This window comes from Aotus nancymaae, unplaced genomic scaffold, assembly GCF_030222135.1.
Source record: "Aotus nancymaae isolate 86718 unplaced genomic scaffold, 86718_ANA_hifiasm-v0.15.2.pri h1tg000006l, whole genome shotgun sequence".
Classification (NCBI taxonomy): domain Eukaryota; kingdom Metazoa; phylum Chordata; class Mammalia; order Primates; family Aotidae; genus Aotus; species Aotus nancymaae.
The window spans coordinates 18,869,248-18,882,116 of NW_026988417.1; positions in this window are offsets into that span (position 1 = coordinate 18,869,248).

A 12,869-nucleotide genomic window follows, 5' to 3' on the forward strand; every position below is an offset into this window, starting at 1 on the left:
GGGTATATCTTTATCATCAGCATAACAGACTAATACATGGGTATTTATCCAAAGGAAATAAGTAGTATATCAAAGGTATACCTGCACTTTTATATTTATTACAGCTTTATTCACAATTGCAAAGATAGGAAAGCAATCTAATTTTCATTACCAGGTGAATGGATAAAGAAAATGTTGAATATATATGCCCAATGAAATAATATGTAGCCTTAGTGAATAATAAAATCATGTTATTTGCAGAAAAATTAATAGAACTGATGGTCATTGTGTTAAGTGAAGTAAGCCAGGCACAGAATGGCAAATATTGTCTGCTCACACTCATACATGGGAGCTAAGAAGTTGAACTCATGGAGGGAGAGAGTAGAAGGATAGATACCAGACACTGGGAAGGGTGTGTGGTTGGGGGTAGATAAAGAAATGTTGGTTAATGGTTACAAACATACTGTTAGAAGGAATAAATTCCAAACATACTGTTAGACAGAAGCAATAGTGTTTGATAGTAGACTAGGGTCACTATAGCTTACAACAGTGTATTGTATATTGCAAAATAGCTAGGAGAGAGGACTTGAAATGATTCCAACATGTAGAAGTGATAAATACTCAAGGACACCTCAAATATGCTGACTTCATCATTGCACAGGCTATGCATGTCCTGAATTGTCCCTTGTGCCCCACAAATGTGTATAAATATTATGTGTACATATTATATATATTAATACATAATAATATTTTCTCAAAAACTTAAAACATAAGACTGTCATGCAATCTAGCATTTCCCCTTCAGGGTATAAACTCCAATGAGTTCAAAGCAGGGACTCAAATATTTGTACACTGATGTTCATAGAAGCATTATTCATAATAGCCAAAGAGAGAAACAATCCAAATGCCCATTGGTTGGTGAATGAAGGAAGGGAATACCGACGCATGCCACAAAATAGATGTGCCTTAAGATGTTATGCTAAGTAAGACAAATATTTATGTGGTTCCATTTTATATGAATAAGAATATAAACATGTTAGACTCTGAAATACAGTTTTTAAACATTTAAGATAAGCAGAGAAACTTTTACAAAGCTCTCCAAAACAATTATAAGACCATCATTAAAAATTTGCATATCAAGCACTATCTATATCTCAAATACTCCCAAGTGAAAAATAATTTTCATATTTTATTTAGAGACAGATGTTAAAGTATAAGGTTTCAAGAATTATTCAGATGTGTCCATTCAGTATGAATACTTTATATTTTTAGTAGACCACATGTAAATAATGTGTCTTTTTTTTTTTATGAAATACATTTTGGATTGCAAATTTCTTTTGCTAATAAATGGTCTGTATCCCACCAGTAGCAGGAAAGAATCATGGAGGCATTTAAATATATTTATGATAAATCCAGTTGTTTTTCTTTTCATTCTAGCCGACAGTTCAGGAGGAAAGTTTCTTGGATCTGACAGATAACTCACTCCTTTGCCTCCACAAAACACTGAGATACACACAGGGCAACAATGCATATTTCCATTTTTTTTTTTGGAATTTAAGTCATGACTCAGATACCAAAAACCAAGCTCAGAGGAAAAATCCTTTTTATTGACTGCAACACTATTGTGAAAACTTATCATGTGGATGCATATAGATTATGTATTTGAAAATAAACATTCAATTGCAGTGGTCTTATTTTGGTATTGGGTGTCATATTAGGAAATGGCATATCTCACTGCCCTGTGAGTCATGTGAGTGGGTCGGAAAAGGCGAATGAAAGCTTATGGTTGGGGACCAACCAAATTTATAGTGATAAATTTGGTATTTCTTGAGATCAAGTTGACAATTCATGGTCAAAATAACAATAGAAAAACATATGTCAATTGTACCATGGCTTTAAAAATATATGCACATTATTGTCTAAATAGCAGTTTACATTATTTACCTGGCATATAAGATAGGTAGAGCAAATCTGGAAACAAAAACACAAGAAGGTGCCTGAGAAGCTAAAATTAAAATTATAAATATGAAACATTAGATTTGCCTTTGTTTTGTTTTTGTTTTTTAATTATATTTAAAAATTGACAGATAAAATTGTATGTATTTACCACATATAACATAATGTTTTGAAGCATATATCTATTGTGAAATGATCTAGCCATCAAAATCTACATTACCTCACATTGTCATCATTCAGGTGCTGGAAACATTTTGCTTAGGAGCATCAGATTTGGAATTTAAAACCAATCTTCCATTGATCATTCCAAATCATTACACATATTTTGAACGTATACCTCTACTTGTCTTCAGAAAACTTTTCTCCTTTACTCTAAAGTTTCCCTTTAGCTTATGAGTATTCCCATAACAACTACTGCAGTGCCAAGTTTATTCACTTATTAATTTTTTGAACTTCAAGTTCAGAGTACATGTGCAGGCTGGTTATATAGGTAAACTAGTGTCATGGGGGTTTGTTGTACAGATTATTTCACCACCCAGGTATTAAGTCTAGTACACATCAGTTATTTTTCCTGATCCTCTCCTACCTCCTCCTAACCCTCACCTTCCAGTAGGCTCCAGTGCCTGTCATTCCCCTCTGTATGTCCATGTGTTTTCATCATTTACCTCCCATTTGTATGTGAGAAGGTGATATTTGGTTTCTGTTCCTTCATTAGTTTGTGCAGGGTAGTGGCCTCTAGCTTCATCTATGTTCCTGAGAAGGACATGATCTTCTTTTTATTTTATGGCTACATATATTCCATGGTGTATATGTATCACATGTTCTTTATTTAGGAAACCATTGATGAGCATTTAAACTGATACCATATCCTGGCAATTGTGAATAGTGCTGCAATGAACATACATGTGCATGTATCTTTATGACAGGTTGGTTTATATTCCTTTGGGTATATCCAGTGATATGGTTTGGCTTTGTGTCCCCACCCAAGTCTCATATCAAATTGTAATCCCCATGCTTCAAGGGAGTGGCCTGGTAGGAGGTGATTGGTTCATAGGGGTGATTTCCCCCATGCTGCAGTAGTGAGGGAGTTCTCATGAGATCTGCTGCTTTTAACCTCCTTGCTCTCTCTTGTTCTTGTCTGCCACATGTAAGATGTGCTTCTCTTCCCCTTTAACTTCCAGTGTGATTGTAAGTTTTGCGAGGCTTCCCCAGCCGTGGTGCAGGACTGTGATTCAATTAAACGTTTTTTTTTTTTTTTTTTTTTTTTTTTACAAATTACCTGGTCTCAGGTAGTATCTTTGTAGCAATGGGATTGGTTTGCTGAGTTCAATGGTAGTTCTACTTTTAGCTCTTTTAGAAACCACCCACACTGCTTTCCACAATTATTAAACTAATTTACACTCCCACCAATAGTGTATAAATATTCCTTTTTCTCTGCAACCTTGCCAGCATATATTATTTTTTCATATTTTAATAATAAACATTCTGATGGGTGTTAGATGATATCTAATTGTGGTTTTGATTTTCATGTCTCTAATGATCAGTGATGGTGAGCTTTTTGCTCTTCTTTTTTTGAGATGGAGTTTCACTGTTGTTGCCCAGGCTACAGTGCAATGGTGTGATCTTGGCTCACTGCCACCTCTGCTTCCCAGGTTCAAGTGATTCACCTGTCTCAGCCTCCCAAGTGGCTGGGATTACAGGTGCATGCCGTCATGCCCAGCTAAATTTTGTATTTTTGGTAGAGACAAGGTTTCATCATATTTGTCAGGCTGGTCTCAAACCCCTGACCTCAGGTGATCTGCCCACCTTGGCATCCTAATTGCTGATATTATAGTTATGAGCTACCATGCCCAGTCAGTGAGCTTTTTTTTAATATGCTTTTTGGCCACATGTATGTCTTCCTTTGAAAAATTTCTGTTCATATCCTCTGCCCACTTTTTTGTGGGGTTGTTTTCATGTAAATTCATTTAACTTCCTTATAGATATTGTATATTAGACCTTCATCAGATGCATAATTTGCAAAATTTTCTCCCATTCTGTAGGTTACCTGTTTACTCTGCTTAGAATTTCTTTTGCTGTGCAGAAGCTCTTTAATTAGATCACATTTGGCAATTTCTGCTTTTGTTGCAATTGCTTTTGGCATCTTCATCATGACATCTTTACCCTTGCCAATGTCCAGAATGGTATTTTTTCGGTTGTCTTCCACGGCTTTTACAGTTTGGGTTTTATATTTAAGTCTTTAACCCATCTTGAGTTGATTTTTTTATGTGGTGTAAGGAAAAGTTCCAGTTTGAATTTTCTGGATATTGCTTATCACCATTTATCGACTATGGTGTCCTTCTCCCACTGCTTGCTTCTGTCAGCTTTGTAAAATATCAATTGGTTGTAAGTATGTGGCCTTATTTCTTGGCTTCCATTCTGTTCCACTAGGCTATATATCTGTTTTTGTACCAGTACCATGCTGTTTTGGTTACTGTAGCCCTGTATTATAGTTTGAAGTTTGATAATCTGATGTCTCCAGCTTTTTTCTTTTTGCTTACAATTGCCTTGACCATTTGATTCTTTTGTGGTTCCATATGAATTTTCAAATAGATTTTTTCTAGTTCTGTGAAGAATATCATTAGTAGTTTGATAGGAATAGCATTGAATCTATGAATTGCTTTGGAGAGTATGAAAGCCCCCAATTTAAATGAGTTTCTCTTAATAGACATTTCTTTCATGTTTATCTATTCTATGATTTTTCAACCATGTTGCTATACACATTTTGGGCTATATAATTCATTGTTCTGGGGGTTGTCCTCTGCATTGTAGGATGTTTATCAGCATCCCTGGCCTCTACCCACCAGATGCCAGAAGTATCCTTGTTTCACAGTTGTGATGACAAAGATGTCTTCAAGCATTGCAAAATGTCATCTGGGGTTTTAAATCACACCCAACTGAGAGCCACCAATTTATGCAAAATATTCATATAACCTCATTTACTATATGCATATGTTTGGATACTGATAAGCCTAAAGATGCTTTCTTAGGTTAAGCTGCTTGTTCCTTGCTTAAATCTTTGGGCTGGTTCACAGGGAATGAAGTAAAAGGCATTGTCCCTCAAAAGGTATTTTGGAGGGTATATTTCTCTTTTTAGGAAGATTTACAGTCTGGTTGACATAAGTACCAAAAACTCTAGCAGGGGCTGAATTATGTGTTGCCAACTGAGAAAACTAGATTGATAAGCTAAACACAATTGGCAGGAGAATATCTTTCTCACCCAAATCCTTGGCATTGAAGTGATTCTAGTTGTGGGTACATGATTTTATCTTTGTGACCAGCTTGTTATAGATTATAATACTGATTATTATCATCAGCTAATAATCAAGAAGAAGAAGGATATTTAATGTAAACCCAAGGCAGAAGTTGAGTTTTCCCCTTTTTGAGTAAAGGAAATAACAATTTCAGGTTTTAATGATCCTGGTGGTACTGAGCCCACACTCTGAACATCTTTTTAGGAATTATAAAAGAGAAATCTGGATTCTATTTTAATAATAGGAAATCCAACTTAATACATTTAAATTCAAACCAGCATGCTAAGGGTATCCATTTTCCCAAACTTTAATTCCTCAAGCAAGAGAATATGGCACACTAGAAATCTATAGAAAGCAGGTAGCAGCTTTTGGCTCCTTCTAAGTCTGTGCACTCAGTAAGAACTTTAACTTATCTCGTTATTGTAACACATACAGTGTTTATTGCCTAATCTTACCATCACATCCTTAAAGAGGTTAAGTAACTTACCCAACATCTAACAGCTAGAAACAAGTAGCACTATGGTTCAAATCCAAGTATTTCTGTTAAAAGCCCACTCTTTCTAAACTACACTGCCTTTAGTGACAATGAATCACTTTCCTTAGGAAACAGATGATGTTTTATACTGCATCTGAGTGTAGCACAGCTCATCTGATGTGGAGAAAGTAATTGTTTCTTTCTCTTTGCTTATTTGTAGAGATGCATACTTCATATACTTCTGCTGAGAGGAACAGGACATAAAGATTCTTACCACTAATAAACTGTTACTGGTTTGATTACTGAGCGTTAATAAGTCCGTTCAAGAGCCTTATTTATGAGGCATGGAATAATATAATTCTTATAATGCGTGAAGTGTGCAAGGAAATTCATAAATTCACAAAAAGTGAGAATTTATACTTTCGATTCCCAAGTATTACCATCTATTTTATGCCTGTCTTCCACATTTAAAGCCTTCCACATGCTGACTTTATACTAGGTATTTGGGGTAAAAAGTTATATAAGCATAGTCTCTCTTTGCTTAGTTCCTAGGGCTGCTATAACAAATCACCATAAATGTAGTGGCTTAATATGACATAAATTTATTCTATCACAGTTCTTCAGGACAGAAACATAAATCAAGGTGTCAGTAGTACCATGGCCACTCTGAAGACTATGGGGAAAAGATCCCTCCTTGCCTCTTTGAGCTTCTGAAAGTGGGTCCCAGAATTCCTTGGCCTTTGGCTGAATCGCTCTAGTCTCTGCCTTTGTCTTCACATGCCCTTATTCTCTGTCTGTGCTTTTTGCCTTTGTCTGTTATAAGGACGTGTATCATGGAATGTAGGGCCTAATCGGATAATCCAGGATGATGTTATTTTGATATTCCTACCTTAATTACATCTGCAATGACCCCTTTTTCAAAGAAAGTTATATTCAGAGGACATAAGGTGTAGGGCATGGTATACTTTTGTGGGCCACCAGTCCGCCCACTACAATTTCTTTATCTGGAGGAATTCACAATTTAACATGGGAAATTGACAGACAAACAGATACATGCTAGAATTATACATATCCTTTGACAGAAGTCTGTACAGGGCATAGTGGGGACACAAAGGAATAAAACACATACCATATGGAGGGAATTCAAGAAAGGTTGCAGTTAAAAAAAGATACTTCTTCAGCTAGTTCTTGAAACCAAAGAATGAAAATATAGGAGAAAGAAATTGTTCAGGCTTCCTAAGCAGAAGTATTGTGCTGTATTTTATTGCCTGCAGATGTGTTTGGTTTGGCCCATACAATATTTGCCTACACAATGTTTAAAAATTAATCGAACTAGTTGTCAACATTTAAATCCTGAAACATTTTACACAATAATCTGGATTTCCTGCTTCTTTTTAAAAAGTGGAAGACCTAGCATTATAGGGCTTATATTAATGTTTGACGAAAATCAGCTGGAGCTGAGTAGACGTACTCCCTTTGGATGAACCTGCACTTTCCATTTTTAAAATATACATAAATCTCCCTCTCATTTATGACATAATTAGGCCAAGTGTCAAGTGGCATTTGTTGTTGTTGCTGCTGTCATACTCGTGATGTTTCCTGCATGATAGAGTTAGGCGTAAAGACAAACTAACTTTATGTCTCTATGACAAAAAGCTGAGTAAATGATAGAGAGGACTTTGTTATTTAAAAAATGTGAGAGTGCATAGTAGTATACAGAAGGACATAACACTTTTTTATCTTTCATATGTAAAGTGTGGGCTGAAAATAGAAAATGTTATCCTTGCTCACTTGATTCACTTGATTTATTCATGTTCCCTGTGCATTTTGCTTCTGTGGGCATTTGAATTGCAACCCCTTCCCTTACAACTTAGAGCTGGGAGGGTTTATTGGTAAGCAGAGGATTTCTAATATACGAAGTGTGACCTATTGTAGTCCTCACTGTGATGTCTTATTAAACTTGAAACTTATGTATAGAAGAAACTGGTCCTGTTGACTAGGGGCCAGGATATTTTCTGGGCACTGGCTATTTCAGTTCCTTCAAAGGCCTGTCCTGCTAACCAAAAAGAACTCATTTGATATCCATATCACTCTACATGTGGCCCCAAATCCCATAATCTTCTTGCATAGCACCATAACTAATGGCAACACAAAATCATGTATTGCTGTAGGCCAAAGAATATCTTTGCATGACTGTAGATTTGGAGACCTTTGGACATGCATGTTTTCAGATAACAAATGTCCATCTAAATCTGATAATTGGCTTATTAGGCAATTTATTTTTTATTACATAGTAGAAATTGGTAAGCTACGTTAAGATCTTTAGTTAGGATTTGAGATTATGATAGTAACTAATAGAATTTTTCTAAATTGGAATTAGAAGATGACAGAGATTCAGGACTTGCCATTTGGCAAACTTCAAAGTCATTGTTTGGTGAGTAATAGTACACAGTCATCTTGTTTAACACAGAAAGGATATCTGTCGCTCCAGAATATAACAATTGTTCTGAAACAGAAGGCCCAGAATTGGTCTCTGAGACTTAATAAAGACATCAAAGATAGCAAATAATTTTTATATCTTAGGGCCAAAGTATCCAATCTAAGTAATTAAAACAAGTTCTGGTGAGCTCTGGAATAAAGGCAGAAGTGGTGGCAGAATAGAATTTAGATTTTCCAAATTCTCCACATAAAACAAACGGGATAAACTAGATAGAACAACTGAAACCTTTGGAAATGTTTGTTAAAAAAACAACAAAACAAAACTTTGCAGTAAGCAGGTGCAAAACCAAAACCAAAACGAACAACAACAAAAAGACCAACAGTCACAAAACTTTTATGTAATCACTAGAAACCATGGGAGGGTATTTGACAACAGTTGAATTTTAGGAGGTCTTAGTTCACACAAGGGGTTGTTGTCAGGGATTTTAGGGGCTGAAGTTGTCTGTCCCCTATGAATTCTAGAAATGAAATAGCTGGGGAGCTTTTTTAATACACTTCCTAACTAACACTGGAAAATACTGCTGTAAGTGGAAGAAAAATTGAGAAAAATAAAATAAAGAGAGGTGAAGAATAGATATGGTTACAATACAAGTGGTAGTGGAAAACAAAGCTGGGGAATCTCAGTAAATCAAGACATTATAGTTTAGATTACACCAGACCAAAAAGAAAAAAAAAAAAGGAAAAAGAAAAAAACAGAAAAGGAAAAATATTAGAAATATATAACTTTAGAAAAATATAACTTCTTCCACAAGTTAAAAAACTAAATTTTTATAAAAATAAGCAACAGAAATTTATGAAGTCAAAATCTCATGCAATGTTATTACAAAATGTTAAAAGAGTAAAGAACAAAATAACATCTCTGGAAATCATGAAAGCACACTACATAGACAATCACAAAATCAAAACTTTAATACACAGTATCAAAGCAAGCTAGACGACATTAGAAAATCACAACAGAATGAAACAATATATATCATAATTTTTGAAAACTAATAAAATACTTGAAAATAGAAAAGAATTAAAAATAAAACATTTTCAGAATTAAACACAAAACAAGAATAAAATTAAGAACTAACAAACAGGGAATAATGATTCAAAAGAAATAAAAGCTGAAAAGCATGAAACTTTATAACAAAATAAAAAAAGACATAAAAGGTTTCAAGAGAGAAAGAATATTAAAAATAGGTAAAGAAGATCCAACTTACAAATAATAGAAGTCCCTGAAGAATAAAAACAAAGCAAGAGAATAGAATAAATACTAAATACTACAATAAAGAAAACTTTCTTAAAAGGGAAGACAGAAAAAGAGAGAGAGAGAGACAGAGAGAGAGAGAGAGAATACATATCAAAAACATGCGTTATGTATCAACTCAGGACAATGAACACCAAAACATATTCTAGTAAAGTTATGTTAAAGAAAAATAAATCATTTGAACAATGAGCCAAAAATAGCATACAATATATATAGAGAGAGACTTTTATCTGACATCTTGACAGCAGCACTTTATCCCAGAAGATAATGGAGTAAATTGTTTAGGAAAAGGAAAAAGAATGTGAACCAAAGAGTTTATATTTAGAAAAGCTGAATGAAGAACATAAATAAACTGTGGTCAGCATGCAATAATCCAGGGAAAGCCTAAATTATTCTGAAATCTACTAGTGAATGATGTCAGACAACCAAAATGACTAGAAAGACATGTAATGTACATTAAGACTAGTAAAGATAATTAAATATGTAAGTTTTTATAGAACTGACATTGAGGATTAAAGGAAGATATTAAATTATATAATCACTATGTGATCTGACAATATGGATACAGACAAACTCAAAAAGGGAGACTGCAGATACCATGTGTGAAAAATATTTGTTTTTAGTAATCTCAAATGAGTAATTTTTTTATTCTTTATACTTTTGAGGACCTGGATTCTCAGTCTGGAATCACAGAGACAAAAATGTAACAGAGAATAAATTAAAATATGGTAAAAACACCATATTTCTGAATTTAAATTGGAAATTATATATGAACTCAGTGTATATCATCTGTCTATAAACAATAAATAACTCAATATCAGTGAGTATCTCTACCTCTCAGATTTTGGTTGTGAAATATTATCCATTATTAGTAATTTTGACACTTTTGCAGAAAATATTACTGATTTCAAGTCTGAAGAAAAAAATGCACACTAGAAGTGGAACATCTCTATACATCTCCAGTGAAAGACTACTAGTGTCATATTAATAAACTCAGAGGCAAACATGAAGATCTCACCATTGACTACAAATAGGAAATACTGAGCTCCAATAAGGATAACAATGTCAGTGGATTGAAACTCATCAAATATATTTAAACTTATGAGTTTACAATAACATTAAAAAAACTAATTGATGATTTTGAAAGATGATGAGGAACCAACTTATTATCTTGAAAACTGGATATGTAATAGAAGTCAAGCGTTTATCTTTCTTTTCTGTATAATCTACAAAACTGAGTAACCAAATAGTGTGTGAATAAAATGACTACCTTATAAAATTATCTGTGTTAAAATAAAAACCAAATTACAAAATTTAAATCTAGACATTACATATCAATGGCTGCTAACAACACAAAAGAGAAAACATACTACATTAAAAGAACAAAGCTATTTAAAAATTTATTAGATAGAACTGGAGTCTGATCAAGACTCTACCAGCCCATTTACACTAAATACAGAGTTCAGAAGAACATGGTGGAACACAGCACAGTATAAATCAACAAAATCCAGATTGTAAGGAACTCTGAGGGTCAATTGTTCTGGGTCTTTGAGAGATAAATTGTTGAGAGAGAGAGAGAGAGAGAGAGAGAGAGAGAGGTAGGGAAACTAGAACTTTAAAGACAAGACATTATCAAGTTGAAAGAAAATGTGCTGATCATGTTCTGCCTAAGTTTGAAAGAATGGTCTGGAATTTCTACCTTCAAGTCACATGACATCTAGACTGTTACTAATCACAGTTTGACTTTATTTTAAGCAATTCAATAAACATGCAACTTTCTGGAATTATAAGGTAATTTTCCACCTGCAATAGTTGTTTATAAAACATATTAAGAATTTTTCAGATAAAAAGAAAGAATGTTGGTTTTAACTCAATAAAAATTCTCAAAAGAATTGTTCAGATAAGAAGAAAGAATGTTGGTTTAAACTCAGTTTTGCCCCCTTTCCCTACTCAGTGCTTTCAAATATGCCATTTTCTATATCTGAAATTGTATCTGATAGTTCGTCATCCTTCATTTCTGAGTCTAACATGTCAAATTCTGAGACATGATTCTTTGTGATCACTCTTTAAACTTGCTTCTGTTCCTTAGGAAAACAAATTCTTGTTTTATTCACTCTGACCATGTTGTGCAGAGTTGCCCATGTGAGAAGTGGTGCCCATATCTCAATCAGTAGCAATTTTGGGGATCTCACTGGACACCGCCCCTCATTTTCTCTATCCATGGCAACTGAGTATCTGTTAAGTGTCTCTCACGGGCTCTGGAAAATGTTTTTAGTATTTCCCACCACATGCACAGAATCTCAAAAAGCAAATTTATTATATGCTGTATAGCTTATAACTATACTTTCTAATATATATCCTCAAATTTTGTGATCATTTTTAGTCATCTTTTTTTTAAAACGTGGCAACATGCGTGCCAAAAATTTTGCATATATATGTATACACTGTATTCTTTATATATTTATTGCCTAGTGTCCCCACATACTAGACATGATGATTCATAAAAGCATCGAATGTATATCTATATATTTTTTCATCACTAATCCCAGTGCCTAGCATTATATATGAAAAAGAAAAATAAGCCTGTTGATATCTATTAAGTAAATGCCCAAGTGCCTAAACAAATTTTACTTAATATGTTTCTTTATGTGCATTATCCAATGTAAATACATGATTCCAAATGTGATCTAACTATTGCAGAGTATAGAGATTCTACATGTTCCCTTAATCTGCATGTCCTCCAACCAATCAACCTTTATTATTGATATTTTTAATACAGTACAATTTGATTGTCATTTATCTTTGTTAAATTTTCTTTTCCATTTTCTAATTCAGGAGTCCAATCTGTTGAGATCATTTTGAATATTCTAAAATGTGAACTATCTTTCCCAGATTTATAGAAACAACAAAGTTGTCTTCATACAAGGCATTGATGAAAATATTGCACCGTGAAGCCCACTGCAGACCACTGAGGGCCCCTATGCCCTTTTCTCAGATAGGCGTAGGTCTCAAAATCAACTGCATTGATAACATTCTTCCTCAGTATTGTAATCCAACTCTACGTTATTCTTTCTGTTTCCAAAGGCAGCTTGAGGAAATTTCCTAAATGATGGATGAAGACAAAGTGAGATTGAAACTTAAAGAAGAAATGAGAAAGGGAGAACTGTTGATTAAATAATCTATTAATGTGATTAAGATGAAAATGAGGATCAGCTGGCATGGTTTATTTTTAATAAAAGTATTTTCAATTCCTGTGATACCACCTTTATTTCTGAGGCCTAAAATATTATTCAGTTAGCATTCCTTTCCCAGACATTTGTGGAACTCATTCCTTGTTTCCCTATTTTAGTTTTTAAAATATATACTTTTTTTTATTTTGGAAATTTGAGAAAATATTTGCATAAACACCAGCCTT